The sequence below is a fragment of the Notolepis coatsorum genome (genome assembly GCF_963971535.1).
Source record: "Notolepis coatsorum genome assembly, chromosome: 12".
Taxonomy (NCBI): domain Eukaryota; kingdom Metazoa; phylum Chordata; class Actinopteri; order Aulopiformes; family Paralepididae; genus Notolepis; species Notolepis coatsorum.
In genome coordinates, this window is record NC_140176.1 from 52,968,492 (window position 1) to 52,985,645 (window position 17,154).

Below are 17,154 nucleotides of genomic sequence, written 5' to 3' on the forward strand. Positions count from 1 at the left end.
GTCTAACATAGAATTTCCTCCCTCTGATGTATGTTTTGAACCAGCTTAGTACATGTTCTGAGAAACCGACAAGGTTTTCAAGACGATCGATTAGAATATCGTGATCGATTGTATCAAATGCTGCACTGAGATCTAGCAGGACAAGGATGGAGATCTTATTCTCTAAGATGTTGTTTTCTTCAAGAAAGGAATTTATTTGAACTGAAACTATCTTTTCAAGTACTTTGCTAATGAATGGTAGGTTGGATATTGGACGATAATTTGCCATTTCATTACTATCCAAGTTAGGTTTTTTTAGTAATGGCTTTACAACTGCTGTTTTAAAGGCATCTGGGAAAATACCAGTTCTAAGGGAAGTGTTTATGATATCTAGCACAGGGCTTGAAACACTATTAAACACCCGGTTGAAGAAAGCTGTAGGCATAGGGTCAATGTCTGAGGTGGAGGAGTTACATTCTGAGACAGTTTTGCAGAGTACATCTAATGTGATGCATGTGAAACTTCTCATGGTTACATTGCACGGTTTGCTGCAATCAGCTTTATTTCCATCATGAGTAATGCTGGCCCTGATCAAGGTTATTTTGTTGTTAAAGAATAGTGCAAGTTCTTCACACTTAACCGTTGATGACTGAGGAGGTGTAGGGGCAGTGTTGAGTAGTAGGTTAATAGTGGAAAAAAGGATTCTGGAGTTTCCAGCATTTTCTGTAATGATTTTAGAGAAGTAGTCTTTCCTTGCTAAGCGGATGGTTTTATTATAAGCAGTTAAAGCATCTTTGTATATATCACAGCATGTGGTGGTTTTAGTTTTTCTCCATTTTCGCTCTGCTGCACGACATTTCCTTTTTTCTTTGTTGACAGCATTATAGTTCAGCCAGGGCGAGGCTCTGGTTTTTTTCTTTTTCATTTTTAGTGGGGCGACAGAATCTAATACAGATGACAGTGCATCATTGAGATTTTCTACCATTTCATTTAGAGAGCTGTCATGATTGTGTGGTTCATGTAATCTGATAAGATTAATGAACTTTGATTCAGCCTTGTCGTTTAGGAGCCTCTTTTTAACTATGATTTCTTTTTTTGTTTTAGTAAGGGTTATTTGAGTATCAAAAAATATACAGTGATGGTCGGAGACAGGTAATTCAGTTATTGAGACATTTGTTATGCTTAGCCCAGTTGTTGTTATAACTAAGTCTAATGTATTTCCAAGCTTGTGAGTTGCATTTGTTATATGTTGTGTTAGGTCAAAGCTATCCAGTAGATTTTCTAGCTCTATAGTTTTGGAGTCTGTTTTCTTATTAAAATGGATGTTCAAGTCTCCATTTAGGATCACCTTATCATATCCGATAACACATAATGAGATCAGTTCAGAGAGCTCCTGTATAAATATTGGTGAGTGTCTGGGCGGTCGGTAAATCGTGACAATAATGATTGATTCTGTTTTCAGCTCAATGGCAAGATATTCCATCGACATGAACTCGCCTAGTTCCGTGATTCTAAACAAGAGTTTTGAGGAGAAAATTGCTGCAACTCCGCCACCCCTTCTATTTTTTCTGGGTATTTGATAAAAATTATAGTCTGGTGGAGAAGCCTCAATCATTATTGATGTAGCTGTGTCATTATTTAGCCATGTCTCTACTAGGCAAATGCAATCCAAGTTATTTTCTTTAATGAGATCATTTACTAAAAATGTTTTATTATTCAATGATCTGACATTTAGGAGGGCTAATTTTATTAGCTGGACTTCTTTAGAGGAGGTCTGCTTTGGCTTGACCTTGATGGCTTTGAGGTTAATAGCAGGTGAACGCATTGATGGTGTATATCTGTTATAGCTTTTACCATGCCATTGGCTGGTTAAGATTACCGGTATGTTTTGAAAGATGGCATGGTGTTTGTACTATTCATTTAATACACTTTTTGGTGCTAGCAGATTGTCCGTCTCCTCTAGTGCATGATGAGCTGGTTTGATTAGCGCTCTCGGGGACATTTGATCAAGCGCGTTGCTGGTGGCCATGATGGCCTTGTCTGGGGACAGGACGCCTTGTGCTTGTGCTTGTATCACGAGTTTGATGCCCTTGGAAGTCACTAAGGCATGACGTAGGTTTGCTGCTAGAAGCTTCGAACCAAGGCGGTTTGGGAAGAATCCATTCCTCTGAAAGCGTTCAGGATTATTCCAGAACACATTAAAATTGTCAATGAAATTCAGTCCGTGTGTAAGACAGGCAGATTCTAACCATGAATTAAAATGTAGGAGTCGACTAAAGGCTTCTTGTCCTCTGCGATAGCATGCAATTGGTCCACTGATGGATACATCCTGATATTTGTCTAGTGTGTTCATTAAGCAAGTGAAATCCTCTTTCAATGTCTCTGTGCCCGTTTTCCTTCGCAGGATGTCAAACGATCCAGAGTGAATGACAATTTTTGTTATGTCTGGAGTGTTGGAAGTATTTTGGTCAGCTCCTTCACAGATGTGTTTTCTAGACATCGATTTTCTGTGTTTGCCATTTCCACGTACCTTGTTGTGGAATCTCCAATCAATATGCAGTCTGTTTTCTGTGTGAAGTTAGTATTTTTCTTTCCAACAGTTCTGGGGCTGTTTGTTTTTGGATTAGGCAGAGTCTGCCGGTTCTCACCAGTCTTGTGGCCTTGGTGAAATAGCCTCGCTAGCTGTACCACTAGCCTTCTCAGTAGCCGTCATGTTAATGTTAGTCTCGTACCTTCGGCGTCGGCTACTGCGACGCTCTCGTGGCTCTGTTTTCCTTGTCGTCTCATCGTTAGCGTGTGCTCTGATGTGCCGGCTGTTAGCTTCGCCAGCATTAGCGTGAGCTCCGGCATGCCAGCTGTTTGCTTCGCTAGTGTTAGCGTGAGCTCCGGTATTCTTGCTATTAGCGTCGTTAGCGTGAGCTCCGTTACGCTCGCTGTTTGCTTCGTTAGCGTTGTTAGCCACGCTTCTATGTCTCTTTGCTTTGGGTGTTGATATGCGTGTTTCCGAGAGTAGGTTGAAACTATTTCCTGGCGGTACCGGGGGTGAGGTCCTGGTTCGTTTATTTCTCCTTTTATCCTTGACGGTGGTCCACTGCTTTGGTTTAGCTCCTTGGTTGTGCCAAGGACCGTCTTTTGGGTGGTGCTGTTCTGTAGCTACTAGCATAGGCCAGGTCTCAATCATGGTATTGTTGGCTATATTTGTAGTAGCTTCAAAAATAGAGTCAAGGAGTTGCTCATCCTGCTGTATTTGGTACAGGGTAGAAACCCGAGCCTCCAGCTCTACAATCCTCATACTCATCTTCAAGCAGTTAGTACATTCTGTGGGAGAGCCGAGTCCCGGCATCTTCCCTTATTTCCTGTCTTTTCAGGTTAGGCTAAGCTGAAGCTAAGCTAGGTACTTAGCTGGTGGTGGTGATGATGATGATGGTGGTGATGATGGTGGTGGTGGTGGTGATGGTGGTGATGGTGGGTCACTCACTTCACAACCGGGGTCTTTATGAAATATCATACAAGAGAGCTGTCCGTCGCTCTCTCCTAAACGGGGCAGCTTCCGTCGCCCCGGAGATGTCCGTTTCTCTCCCCTACACGGGGCAGTTCCGTTGCCCTGGAGCTGTGCTATTACTCACACGACCAAACCACTGTCGTCTTCCGTCTCGTTAAAACTCAAAATAACAAGGAAAACCTTCCTCGTCTTTCATAAATATCCTTGCCTTCCGACATAGTCCTTTGTGTGTAGCTGATAAGACGGCTCGCTATTCCTCCCACGGAGAATCTTGCTACTCGTCCTTTCGACTGTGGTAAAAAATCTGAATAGATACGAAAATTCACAGTTCTGGAGAAGTACCATAGGAACTGGGAGTTAACGTACAGAGTAATTAAAGTTGAAAGGGCTGTAATAAATCATTATAATAGCGATAGGCAAAAGCAGCGGAGCGGAGCGACAGTAAAAGCAGCTTGCTTTGCTGAAGCAGGAAGTAGTCCATATTGACATTGTTTGTCTAAAATATCAAAAAGTGTAAAACTTACCAGACCATGTGTGGTAGTGTTGCATTCACCACATTCAGGGGAAGGAAAAGGGGTCCTCAGGGATAGAGCTAGCCATGCTATTGCCTGATTTAATTAGGTTTATGAAAAGGTCTGACAGAGTTGACATAAACTGAGGACACAACTTTGATAGGTAGATTTCTATGGGCAATATTATTTGAGTTTCATGGCATGCATTGTTTTATACATGTATAACCCTTATCTTTGATTTGATATGTATGTTTTCACAAGTGGAGAGGTCTTTCAAGCTTTTTTGGGCTGGTCAATAATCTGACCCCTTGCTGAGGACAAGATAATTAACATGGGAGCTTCTAACCACAGATTATACATTTAAACAAATATGTATACACAATACCTTTAGATGTAACTTTGTGAGTATGTCAATCATTATGAATTTCTTTCTTTTTTATATAAATTAGACTTTTCTATGTAGGACATGTTTTGTCCCAACTCTCAAGAATCAGTGATATATATAAAAAAAAAAAAAAAAAAAAAAAAGGGGTGGGTTACAGTGTTTACAGCCTTAAATAATGTTTGGCACACAAAGACCGAACTGACTGAAAAATATAGGCCACATTTGTCAAAGTATTAACTTAGTGCAAACAAACAATATTCTCAGACAGCACTAGACTTTCCTTTCTTTAATATAAACACAAAGAAACAATGTCAACCATGTTTAAATTCCCTGATTGTCAGTTCTTAATGGAAAGATTAGTTTTCTGCTTGAAATTAAAGTGCAGTATTTGAAATACAATGAAAGTAATATGGCTGGACTTCTTATCAAAGGGAACAGTGTCACTGTTATTTAAAATAAATAAATAAACAATATAGGCCATCAATATAAATGGCAGCATACATCAAACTAACACACACACTGTACTGTTTAAAAACAACACTGCTCTGTTCATTCTATTTTTAAAATACGTACATTATCTGTCTACATTTATTTAGACTAACATTATTTAAATATTGAATGCAACTGTGTAGTGTTGTCAAAAATATCGAAGTATCGATACATATCGATACTGAATATTTAAAACGGCTTCGATACTTATTTCCCGAAGTACCGATACTTTCTGCAGTATCGGTACCAGCTGGCTTGCTCCCGCAAGTTGTTGACAGACAGACGCGCTGCCAGAGCCTTGCCCTTCCGCCTCCTCCTCCTCCTCGCTCAGAGCAACAGACACAAGCTGCTGCAGCCTCCTCCCCCTCACAGCCGGGCAGCGCAGCCCTGTCTTCAGTTTGTAAACAATGCTATTATTAGCTAACGTAGGGCTGGGCGATATAATGATAACGATAAATATCGCGATATATTTTAATAATCGATATCGAATATCGAAATAAAAAAAAAATTAAAAATCGTTTTTTTTTTGTTTTTTTTTTGTGACCTGCAACAGGGCAGTTTTAAAACAGAGACAGTGGACAGACTTGTCTTTCTTGCCTGCAACTTAAAGTAATGGCTTTGCTTGTCCAAATGACAATACTGACCAAATTGAGATATATTTTTCTCTTGTCCATTTATTTTGTTTGCTTTCTAATTTAAAATACAGTTTGAAACCGTCTGTACACAGTAGGCTATGTGTGCTAGCAGAGCTAGACTCCAGTCACGAGTCACGGTGCACATGTGCGGTGGTTTGTCCACCAAAAAAGCGCCAAAAGATCGAAAAGAAACTAGCAGAGCCAGAACTGTTCAACTCCCCTGGAGCCACAGCCAGCAGAGAAGCCGGTTTACTTTAGCTTTTAAACCAGCTGCAGCCTGAGAACTGGAGTGTGAGGGGCTGTAACACTAAAGATGGCGGCAATGACAAAGAATTGCTGCAAAATAAACATACATCTGTTGTTTATAAAAAAAAAAAAAAAAAACGAAAAAAAATTATACTTATAACAATTTCGATAATTATCGATATCGAGAAATATGATAACATTATCATATCGTTATCGCGATATGATTTCTTTCCATATCGCCCAGCCCTAAGCTAACGTTAGCTGTCGTTCCTCCGTTAGCTTAATGCTAGCTAGCTGGCCACCTATTACTTCATGGAAACGGAGTAACGTCAAGCCGAGCCCACTACACCAGTACACGCATGAACTCGACACAACTACCCTGTTTCCAACGTTAGGTCTAGCGGAGCCGGAGCCCATCCTACACCAGTACACACATGAACTCGACACAACTACCCCGTTTCCAACGTTAGGTCTAGCGGAGCCGGAGCCCATCCTACACCAGTACACACATGAACTCGACACAACTACCCCGTTTCCAACGTTAGGTCTAGCGGAGCCGGAGCCCATCCTACACCAGTACACACATGAACTCGACACAACTACCCCGTTTCCAACGTTAGGTCTAGCGGAGCCGGAGCCCATCCTACACCAGTACACACATGAACTCGACACAACGTTACCCCGCCTCCATGAAGTGTCCAATTAGCAGCAATGTTGTTGAAAATGTAACGTTAATAAATGCTCCGAGCATATCTCTCTCTCTCTCTCTCTCTCTCTCTCTCTCTCTCTCAAGTACCCTTGTTTTCGGGTCATAACTAGAAAGGTGCGCTCAGTAGACCTAAAATCTCCAGCAGCCACTCTCTCTTTCTCTCTTTCTCTCTCTCTCTCTCTCTGATCTAAAGATAAACAAAGGGTTTTAAAAGTGTATTTATCTTCTCGTATAGTACCAGAGAGAAGCTGAGGAGAATCAACCAGCAACAAAAGCAAAATTTGTTAAAAAATATATATATATATTGTTATAATAAAAAAAAGATTATTATAATTTTTTTTTTTTGGTATTGAAAGTATCGAAAGTATCGATACTTTTCAAGGTATCGTATCGAAGTCGAAATTCCAGTATCGTGACAACACTACAACTGTGGTGGATTACGTAATTCGGTGAGTTGGAACTATCTATGGGTTGGCGGGTCCCCACGGACATTTTAATGTCACGGACCTTCAACTCAGGCAATGTTATCAGCTCCGGTAACGTTAGGAGGAGTTCATAACATCAACATGCAGTGGGAAAGCGGCAATAGTCCCGGTTGGAGTTAGTAAAACACAGTTGTATGTTAGCCTTCTTGGATGTTGAATAAACGCCTATCATTGTCTTTAAACACCCCGACTCTCAGACTCCCATTTCCTCCTCTGCTAGCTAGTAGCTACGGTAACATTTCATTGACTGTATTAGCTGGCGGGCTACCATAGTTAAAACGTGCGTTGTCAACACCGGAGACGCTGGATTCGCCTGTTCGAATCCAGCTTACAGCTCCGGCGTTGTCACCAGCTTGGCTGGCCGTTCACACTAATACAATTGGCTGTATTAGAGGGTGGGAAAGCTGGCGGGGTGGGTCCGGGTCGTTGTAAACAGTGACTCCTACAGTTCGGTCGGGGCGCCTGCTCAGCGTGGATAGGATCTAAGGGGGGTAGTGTGATCCTTCCACACGTTACACCCTCTCAGTGAGAGTCCGCGCTGCCAGGTGAAAAGAAGCAGTTGATTGGCTAGATGTGTGTCGGAGGAAGCACGTGATAGCCTCCACTCTCCCAGACCGACTGTGGGGGGTAAGTGCGCAGCGACCAGGAAGGGGATTGGGAATTGGCATAACGACTAACATTGGGATGGGAGAAAATCGGAGGAAAAAGGAGGGGGAAAAAGATCAAAAAAAAAAAAAAAAAAGTGCGTTGTGTTGTACAAACTGCTAACGCTATGGCAAGATGTGTGTAGGCCTATGTAATGTTAATGGCTATGTTTTTAAAGTCGTAATGAAGATTGATTTATATTGTGCTTGACATTTTTACACAAACTGACTAGCACCTGGCTGCAGTGCTGCTGCCTGCAGCCAGTGCTCACCTCTCCCGGCTCTGCCAAATGAATTTTTTTATTTGCGCGTCATCTGAACCGTACGATACACAGACGCCCCGAACCGTGGGGGTCGTACCGTACGGTACACGGTTAGAATGCGTATCGTCCCACCCCTAGTAATGGTGAACGATAATGAAAAAAGGAGGGCACCTTGATTTTTGTAGCACGGGAAGAATGACTTGGAACCCACATGTCAAAAATACCTTTGACCTGGCTTTTTGTGTCTTACTAGAAGAGGCCCTAATTGTGTTTGTTATAGCTTTTGATGTGCATTTATTGGTCCTGCACTAAGCATTTAATAAATCTTTGTTTGCATTAAAGTGGCTTTCAACTACTATCCCACGTACAATTTTCTCAAAATATCCTATATCTTTGTCAGATGGACATAGATACTGATAATAACCATCAACACTGTTCTATTAATAGTATTCTGTTACATCATCATCACATATCGTGGTAGGCAACAGGTGATTGTAAACAAATAAGGAGGTGATCATCAACCATGGTAAATTAATTGACTCAGTTACGGTGGGTGACAATATTGTCACAAGGAAAGATGAAATTACATACCTAGGTTCCATCCTAGAGGCAAATCTTTCCTGTGACAAAATGGCATCCAATGTAATAAAAAAAAGTCAACCAACGAACTAGATTCTTTTCTTGTACCGGATCTCCTCTCTGGTAAACAAGAATACCCTGAAGACTCTGGCAGGAGCACTCATTCAAGGGTACTACGATGCTTGCACCTCATGGTACCAAAGCACCTCAAAGGCGCTAAAAACAAGAATACAAACATCACAAAACAAACTGATCAGACTACTACTTGACCTTACTCCTAGAACCCACCTCACCCCTGCCCACTTTGACTACCTAGGATGGCTTAGAGTAGACGACAGAGTACCGCAACTTGCAATGGGCCTGGTCTACAAGATACACTATACGACTAAGGTACCCATGTACATGTCAAAATACTTCCCAAAGGTCAGTGAATGCACGACCACAACACCAGAGGGAGCTCAACAAATCATGTTAAACCCAGATTCGGCTCAAACAAGGGACTAAACACGTTTCGCAATTATGCCACATCAATGTGGAACGCCCTACCCAAAGCTGTAAAGGAATGTGAATCCCTACCCACATTCAAAACCGCTCTTAAAGAGCACCTACGGGAGGCTGCAATTCGAAACTGGCCACCGTAAATGTCCAAACCCCCCCACCCCCACCTAATAGACAGTCCCCTCCCCACCGTATGTATATATTCTCTCCCCACCGTATGTATATTTCTCTCCCACCCACCCACCCCCTCCTAATGTACAGTCTCCTCCCCATCATATATTCTCTGTTAGGATCTATGGGTAACAGTACTGTATATTTGCATATCGTATATGTCACAAATGTAACAGTACTATATACCTGTATGTGATGTATGTCCCTATGCCATAAATGTCATGATGTCATGTATGTTGTGTATGTCATACATTAGGGCTGCAACTAATGACTAATATGGTAGTCGACTAATCTGTCGATTATTTTTTCGATTAGTCGACTAATCGAAAACCAATTATGTAAAAAAAAAAAAGAAAAAAAAATGATTTTTTTTTTTTTTTTTTTATAAACTACCTATCTTTGTGAAAGTGGCTTCTCAGCTCTGGTCCAGCTGAAGACAGAGCAGAGGAACAGATTGGACATTGAGCATGACCTCAGAGTTGCTTGTCTACCATCACCCCAGACTTTGAGACTCTTGTCAGGACCAAACAACGACATCATAACATGATGATCCCATAGCAAATTAAAATAATGACTCATGAAACATTTGAATTTGGATCTTAAGCCACTTTAAATGAAAATGTATTTGAAGAACAATACAGCAATCACTCATAACAAGATAAATAAATTAAATAATACAAATTAAAGTGGAAGTGTACTTTAAATAACTAAAAAAATAATAATAAAAAAGAAATAACTAGCAGCATCTGCCCCCAGCACCGCGGCTGATGGGGCTGTAACTTGGTCCAGGACCAGGAGGGTGACGTGGAACAGCTGTAAGGGGAGAGGGGGATGAGTCAGATCAGACAGACTTCTAGGTATTTTGTTTGCTGTGTGTGAGAGGAGTCCGTGTGTGTGTGTGTATGTGTGTGTGTCTTACTCTGATCGCTGTGTGAGTGAGAGGAGTGTGTGTACTGTGTAATTTGTGTGTGTGTCTTACTCTGATCGCTGTGAGTGAGAGGTGTGTACTGTGTAATTAATTTGTGTATGTGTGTGTGTCTTACTCTGATCGGATCGCTGTGTGTGAGTGAGAGGAGTGTGAATGTGTGTGTCTTACTCTGATCGCTGTGTGTGAGTGAGAGGAGTGCGTGTGTAATGTATTGTGTGTCTAGTCTGATCATCTCCTGCAGGGGAACAATGTTTTCAATGTCCAAAATTTGCTATGGGATCATCATGTTATGATGTTGTCTGGAACCCTGAGAAGCCACTCTCACAAAGATGTGCACACAAAAAAAAAAGAAAAAAAAAAAATGTTAATGACTAATCGACGCAACAATTTCTCGTCAACGATTTTTTTATAATCGACGTCGTCGATTATGTCGACTAATTGTTGCAGCCCTATCATACATGTCACTATGAATTGAAAATGGGGGACCCTGATGTAAACAAGACAAACGTCTTTCTCTGGTCTGCATCCCCTTATATTAACACTTTGGTTGCCTTGGGTTAAATTAATGATATACCATAGATTGCCAGCGCTATTTGTCTATGGAGAAAGTCCCCTTCTTTGCAGGGCTATAACTTTTTAAATTCTATTGTTACATTGCCATTATTAGGGCCCATTCAAAGTCCTATATGTATTGTTCATTGTGTAGCAACGTTAAACTTTTTCATTCACATATTCATAGTAAAGTATGGTCTAATGTATAAGTATGTTTTCATCTCTTTCTGCAGCTTTCTCCAGAACGTGATATATAGCCCCAAATGCATTATATTGATGATGAAATACAGTTTGATGGCAATCAGCGCGATATAAAAAATTCCAACTAGACGTACTTCTAGAAGTTACTACACGTCATCTGATGTTGACCGGATGGGCGAGGGGGCGTTTATAATTCCGTGGGCAGCGTTATACCAATCATCTAATGTGGGTCAAATGTTGATAATAGCAGTTAGTATCTAAGACGGTAACGTTACACGCTAAAACTCACCCCAGTCTCCGTGCGCCGTTGGGCGATCATCGTCGAGTAGACATTTTATCATTATGGGATATATTTTTACCCGGTCCATCTCCAGCTTGTATAATGGTATATACGTCCAAATCATGTTGTTTATCGAGTTATTGCCAATCGATCACCGTGTAGCGTGACGAGCCAGAGTCCCATGAACCATAGCGAGCGCCCGGAAGTACTACGGTCGTCATGACAACCTCTATTCAACATCCTGTGTGGCGATTGCGCCGATCGGCCACCAGATGGCGCTCCTGAACCGCCAGAGAGCTCAGTGGGTCCTGCTGGTGGATCTCAGGCCAGCGGAGGGGGAATATGAATCCGATCGCAGATTTTTGAAATATTGATATAAGGACGCTGTACAGCGTCCCCCGGCAACTTTAGCATGGCCAGCAAAGACGTGAAAAGACGTGTCCCGGCAGTCAAAGTGTTAACAATTGTGTGTATTGACTGAGCCGTACTGTATTGTACCCATTCTCCAATCTGTTAAATAAAGTTTTCATTCATTCATTCACCTATTTCAAGCAAGCTCTAGAATGGATTTAGAGAGGAATCAAGCCTGAGAGAACTACTCTAAAATTGGACCCATATGAAAGTGCTGAACATAAAGTCAGGCTTAATGTTTGTCAGTAGTAGGCCTGGGCGGTATAATTTTTTTTCACACCGTCATACCCTGATCAGATGAACTAATACCCCGGTATACGGTATATGACGGTATGACTTTCATTTTCATCAGCGGGGGGGGGGGAGGGGGCGCAGCTAACAATATACTCGTTATTATCACCATACATAACGCTTGCTTATATTGAAACACGTTGAGATTAGGGCCGTTCTTTCAACCTGAAAGTGCACTTTCTTCAACCTTGAGGTAAACAAATCATAGAAGGTAGCCACTGCCGCCTGCCGGCACCATCCAGGTATCGACGTGAGCTAACGGTAGCTAGTTAGCCCGGCCGTCAGCCCGGCACCATCGTATCAACGTGAGCCAGTTGCATTAGGATTAAAAAATGTCAACACTCACTCACCCCTTTTTATATTACATTCCCAAAGAAGTGCCTCCGTCTCTCGTAGTCTCGTTGTGCTGGATGAAGTCACTGGCAAGTCGACTCGTGGCGCGAGGGTTTTGCTTGAATCCGAACAGACTCCAGTCCTTTAATTGTCCAAATGCGACAGTGTGTGCAAGTTTAGCTCTTGTTTGACAAAACGTTAGCCATCTGTGGTCAGGGAGCTCATCGTGGGCTGGAGTGACGGTGGTTAACTTCGACACTTCATCGTTCAATGGTAAGATATTATTATTATTGCTTAAGCTTTAGCAGCTGCTCAGAGATAGAGGAAATGCATACAGGTTAGTGTATGCTCAGCTCTGTGCGGGGAAATACGGACCGCCTCCCCTGCCCTCTGCTGGCCGTGCTGTGTGTGTGTCAGCGTTTCCGTTAGCCGGTAATTACCGGTATTTGACCGGCAAAATCTGTTGAAGTCCGACATATTTAATCTCTCCGGTCATAATGTCCGGTAAAAATAATTCCCTCTAAACACAATTAGATTATTTGAATTGTATTAAAATAGGCTAAAATTAAATAGCCTATGCGATGAACGAAACAATCATTACATTTGTCGTTGCTTCACCAAGCAGCCGGTCTAATAATGACATCCTGTTGTCAGCGCGAGCTGGCTGCTGATATATTTGCGAGAAGCATGGCTTGGCAGGGTGCAGTACTCCAATTCAGCCATTGGCAATTCAGCTGTTGGGTGGGGGCGCTGTTGAGCGGTTTCCAGACCGGACTTAAAAACACCACTCTGCCTGCTCCATGCTTCACGTAAATATATCAGCAGCCAGCTTGCGCTGACAACAGGATGTCATTATTAGACCGGCTGCTTGGTGAAGCAACGACAAATGTAATGATTGTTTTGTTCATCGCATAGGCTATTTAATTTTAGCCTATTTTAATACAATTCAAATAATCAAATTGTGCTTAGAGGGAATTATTTTCACCGGACATTATGAGCAGCACCAAGTCGTTGGGAGGTGGAGATATACATAGGGCTGGGCGATATAACGATAACGATAAATATCGCGATATATTTTAATAATCGATATCGAATATCGAAATTAAAAAAAAATCGAAAAATCTTTTTTTGACCTGCAACAGGGCAGTTTTAAAACCAGAGACAGTGGACAGACTTGTCTTTCTTGCCTGCAACTTAAAGTAATGGCTTTGCTTGTCCAAATGACAATACTGACCAAATTGAGATTTATTTTTCTCTTGTCCATTTATTTTGTTTGCTTTCTAATTTAAAATACAGTTTGAAACCGTCTGTACACAGTAGGCTATGTGTGCTAGCAGAACTAGACTCCAGTCACGAGTCACGGTGCACATGTGCAGTGGTTTGTCCACCAAAAAAGCGCCAAAAGATCGAAAATAAACTAGCAGAGCCAGAACTGTTCAACTCCCCTGGAGCCACAGCCAGCAGAGAAGCCGGTTTACTTTGGTTTACTTAACTGGAGTGTGAGGGGATGTAACACTAAAGATGGCGGCAATGACAAAGAATTGCTGCAAAATAAACATACATCTGTTGTTAAAAAAAAATAAAAAAAAAAAAAAAAATTAATACTTAGCTCATAAAAATGTGATTATAACAGACTGCTGTTTATTAAGGTCGGGCAGACTGCCCACCGACACCTCAAGTCGGCAGCAGCACGAAGTCTCGAGGGACTTATTTTATTTGGAATATATTAATGACTATATACGCAAAAGTAGCCTAGTTTTAAGTTAAAATATTATAAATGCCTTGATGATGTCATTCTTTATATAGGCCTATCAATTGTTTTTAAGCTCAATAAACTCTGACCGGAATTTATCCCATTTGTCCGGTAGATTGAAATCTACCGGACACTCAGACCTGCAAAAAAAAATTCTAACGGAAACCCTGGTGTGTGTGTGTGTGCACGCACTTCAACCAACTCGAAAGTTAACTCCGTTTCACTAATGGAAACCGAAACCCAATCCCGTCCCTGTATAAACTCAGTTTCAGTGGAAATAGAAACTTAAAACCAACTGTGATTTTGACGGTATTGATTTTCAATACCGTCGGTATTTCTAAATACCCCGGTATACCGTAATACCGTCATACCGCCCAAGCCTAGTCAGTAGTACCTTTTTATTTGATTTTTTGTTAGGCCTAGTTAGTGAAGTGAATACTGAACTGTCCTGGGGCACACAGGAAGAACATGCATTCTTAAAATGGGTGGCATTCCCCTTTAATGTCAAGTCATCACGACAAAGACACACCCATAACAATGGCAACATTAACACTTTGGCTGCCATGGGTTAAATTAATGATATACCATAGATTGCCAGCGCTATTTGTCTATGGAGAAAGTCCCCTTCTTTGCAGGGCTATAACTTTTTAAATTCTATTGCTACATTGCCATTATTAGGGCCCATTCAAAGTCCTATATGTATTGTTCATTGTGTAGCAACGTTAAACTTTTTCATTCACATATTCATAGTAAAGTATGGTCTAATGTATAAGTATGTTTTCATCTCTTTCTGCAACTTTCTCCAGAACGTGATATATAGCCCCAAATGCATTATATTGATGATGAAATACAGTTTGATGGCAATCAGCGCGATATAAAAAATTCCAACTAGACGTACTTCTAGAAGTTACTACACGTCATCTGATGTTGACCGGATGGGCGAGGGGGCGTTTATAATTCCGTGGGCAGCGTTATACCAATCATCTAATGTGGGTCAAATGTTGATAAAAGCAGTTAGTATCGAAGATGGTAACGTTACACGCTGAAACTCACCCCAGTCTCCGCGCGCCGTTGGGCGATCATCGTCGAGTAGAAATTTTATCATTATGGGATATATTATTACCCGGTCCATCTCCAGCTTGTATAATGGTATATACGTCCAAATCATGTTGTTTATCGAGTTATTGGCAATCGATCGCTATGTAGAGTGACGAGCTAGAATGCCGGAACCTATCCCGAGTGGCCGGAAGCAATACGGACATGTAGCACAACCTCCACTGTGCTTCCTGTTAAGCGGTTGCGCGATCGGCCACCAGATGGCGCTCCTGAACCGCCAGAGAGCTCAGTGGGTCCTGCTGGTGGTTCTCAGACCAGCGGAGGGACATTATGGATCAGATCGCAGATTTTTGAAATATTGATATAAGGACGCTGTACAGCGTCCCCCGGCAACTTTAGCATCGCCAGCAATGACGCTGTAAAGCGTTTTTAGGCAGTCAAAGTGTTAATTAACACATCATAAAGCCACCAACAACAATTAACATAAATGCATGCTCACGCCATGTAATTACATCTATGCTTGTGACGGTGTTACGTCAACCATTATGGGCAGCATACCCCCTCCAATGTACAGTAAATGACGAAGTATGGTTGTCAATATTCCAATGTACAGTTTTGCTTGTACAGTTGTACAGTGTCCCTCCCCACCCCACCCACCTCCAATGTACAGTCCCCCCCACCCACCCAACCCCACCCCACCTACCCAACCTCCTCCAATGTACAGCTTCTACGTCAAATGTATATACTCTCTTTTCTGGACTCTTTTTGTATCACAAACAGTAGCCTACTGTATTTGCAAATCTGGTATGTCATAAATGTATAGATGTAGCAGTACTGTCTATCTGTGTATGTCATATATTATGATGAATTGAAAATGGGGGACCCTGATGTAAACAAGACGAAAGTCTTTCTCTGGTCTGCATCCCCTTAACAATTGTATTGAGCTGTACTGTATTGTACCCATTCTGCAATCTGTTAATAAAGTTTTCAATCAATCAATCAATCAAGCACCCCTTCTTATAAAGTGTTGTGTTTCCACCTGTTGAAGCTGCTGTGTTTTTTTACCCCATAATAATAATAATGTTAGCTGCCTAGGAGACATCACTGTGCTAATGTTATACACCGACAACATCTGGCTATCGTTATGACGCCACAATTTCAATGAACACTGCCAGTAACGTTGACGTAAAGCACTGGCTTCAGGTGTAATGAGAAGAGACACAGCTGAGATGTTACGTGGCTCATTAACGCCAAACATGAGCTACTAAACAGACCTCGGGTCGAGAACAGCAGCAGATACATCATCACTAGCCGGCCAGGTAACTACCTACCTAACGACTGACGTTACCATTTAACCTCATCTAAAGTTAACTAATGATAGCAAATAGTCTGAGCTCTGATATTTGTCTAACAGTTATAAAAGACACTGCATGAAAGAATAAAAAAGCTGACAAGGTGTCCTTCTACGTCAACGTAATGCTGACTAACGACGCCGTTACCTTTTCGAGCCAGCTAAGGTAAACTAGTCTACCTAGCTAGATTAACTAGCAGCTAATTAGAAATAATTATGCGATGCAAAGGGGAGAGACCATCCAGGATGCTGCCCGACGACAGTCACGATTAACGTTAGTTACATTTGTGTCATATATATGGTCTGACGCTAATGTATTATGATGAATCGAAGCTCACCTTGGCTTGGCACACTGTTTGATGACGCCTGAGTTATTCTGGCAAATGTTGAAGACTTTGGCTAGTGTTACTTGTTAGCTCATGGCTAGCAGACAGTGCATCCTAGCAGCAGACAGACTGCACGTCCGATGGGCGTGGCTCCAGACCTGACCACGCCCGCCCACTTGGGGAGAGTTGCTACTAGATTTTCTAAAATGAATGTCGATTTAATTTTTTTTTTTTTACTTATAATAATTATTGTGTTTTATTTGTTTTTGTTGATGTGATCATATTTCGGTTAATGTCTATGTGCTACCTAATTGATTCATTGGCCCAACCGTATAATTAATCAAGTAGTCGTAGAGAGTTGGCAGAGAGAAAAGACGCGTGCTGTATGATAATTCAATATAATTTCAGAAGCCATGTAATGTAGGCCTTAAGGCCTCTACATGCTACAGCAAATTCAAAGCAACTTCAACACAACATCGGCGCAATTTCAGCGCGCTTGTTGCAGACAGTCTTGTAGACTGTGTTGCGAGGACGTTGCGTACCTGTCTCCAAAATCTAATCTAAAGACCCGTTGC

The 17,154-nt window shown here is 41.7% G+C and overlaps 1 protein-coding gene across 1 annotated transcript in view; it reads right to left on the reverse strand.

Annotated features, from left to right (window-relative positions):
- ralaa (v-ral simian leukemia viral oncogene homolog Aa (ras related)) overlaps window positions 1-16,685 on the reverse strand; it is a 32,718-nt gene extending 16,033 nt beyond the window's left edge. Inside the window, exon 1 of the mRNA XM_084325721.1 lies at window positions 16,592-16,685. The gene's annotated coding sequence lies outside the window, so the exon portion shown is untranslated. The remainder of the gene's footprint in view (window positions 1-16,591) is intronic.
- Window positions 16,686-17,154: the final 469 nt, after the last annotated feature.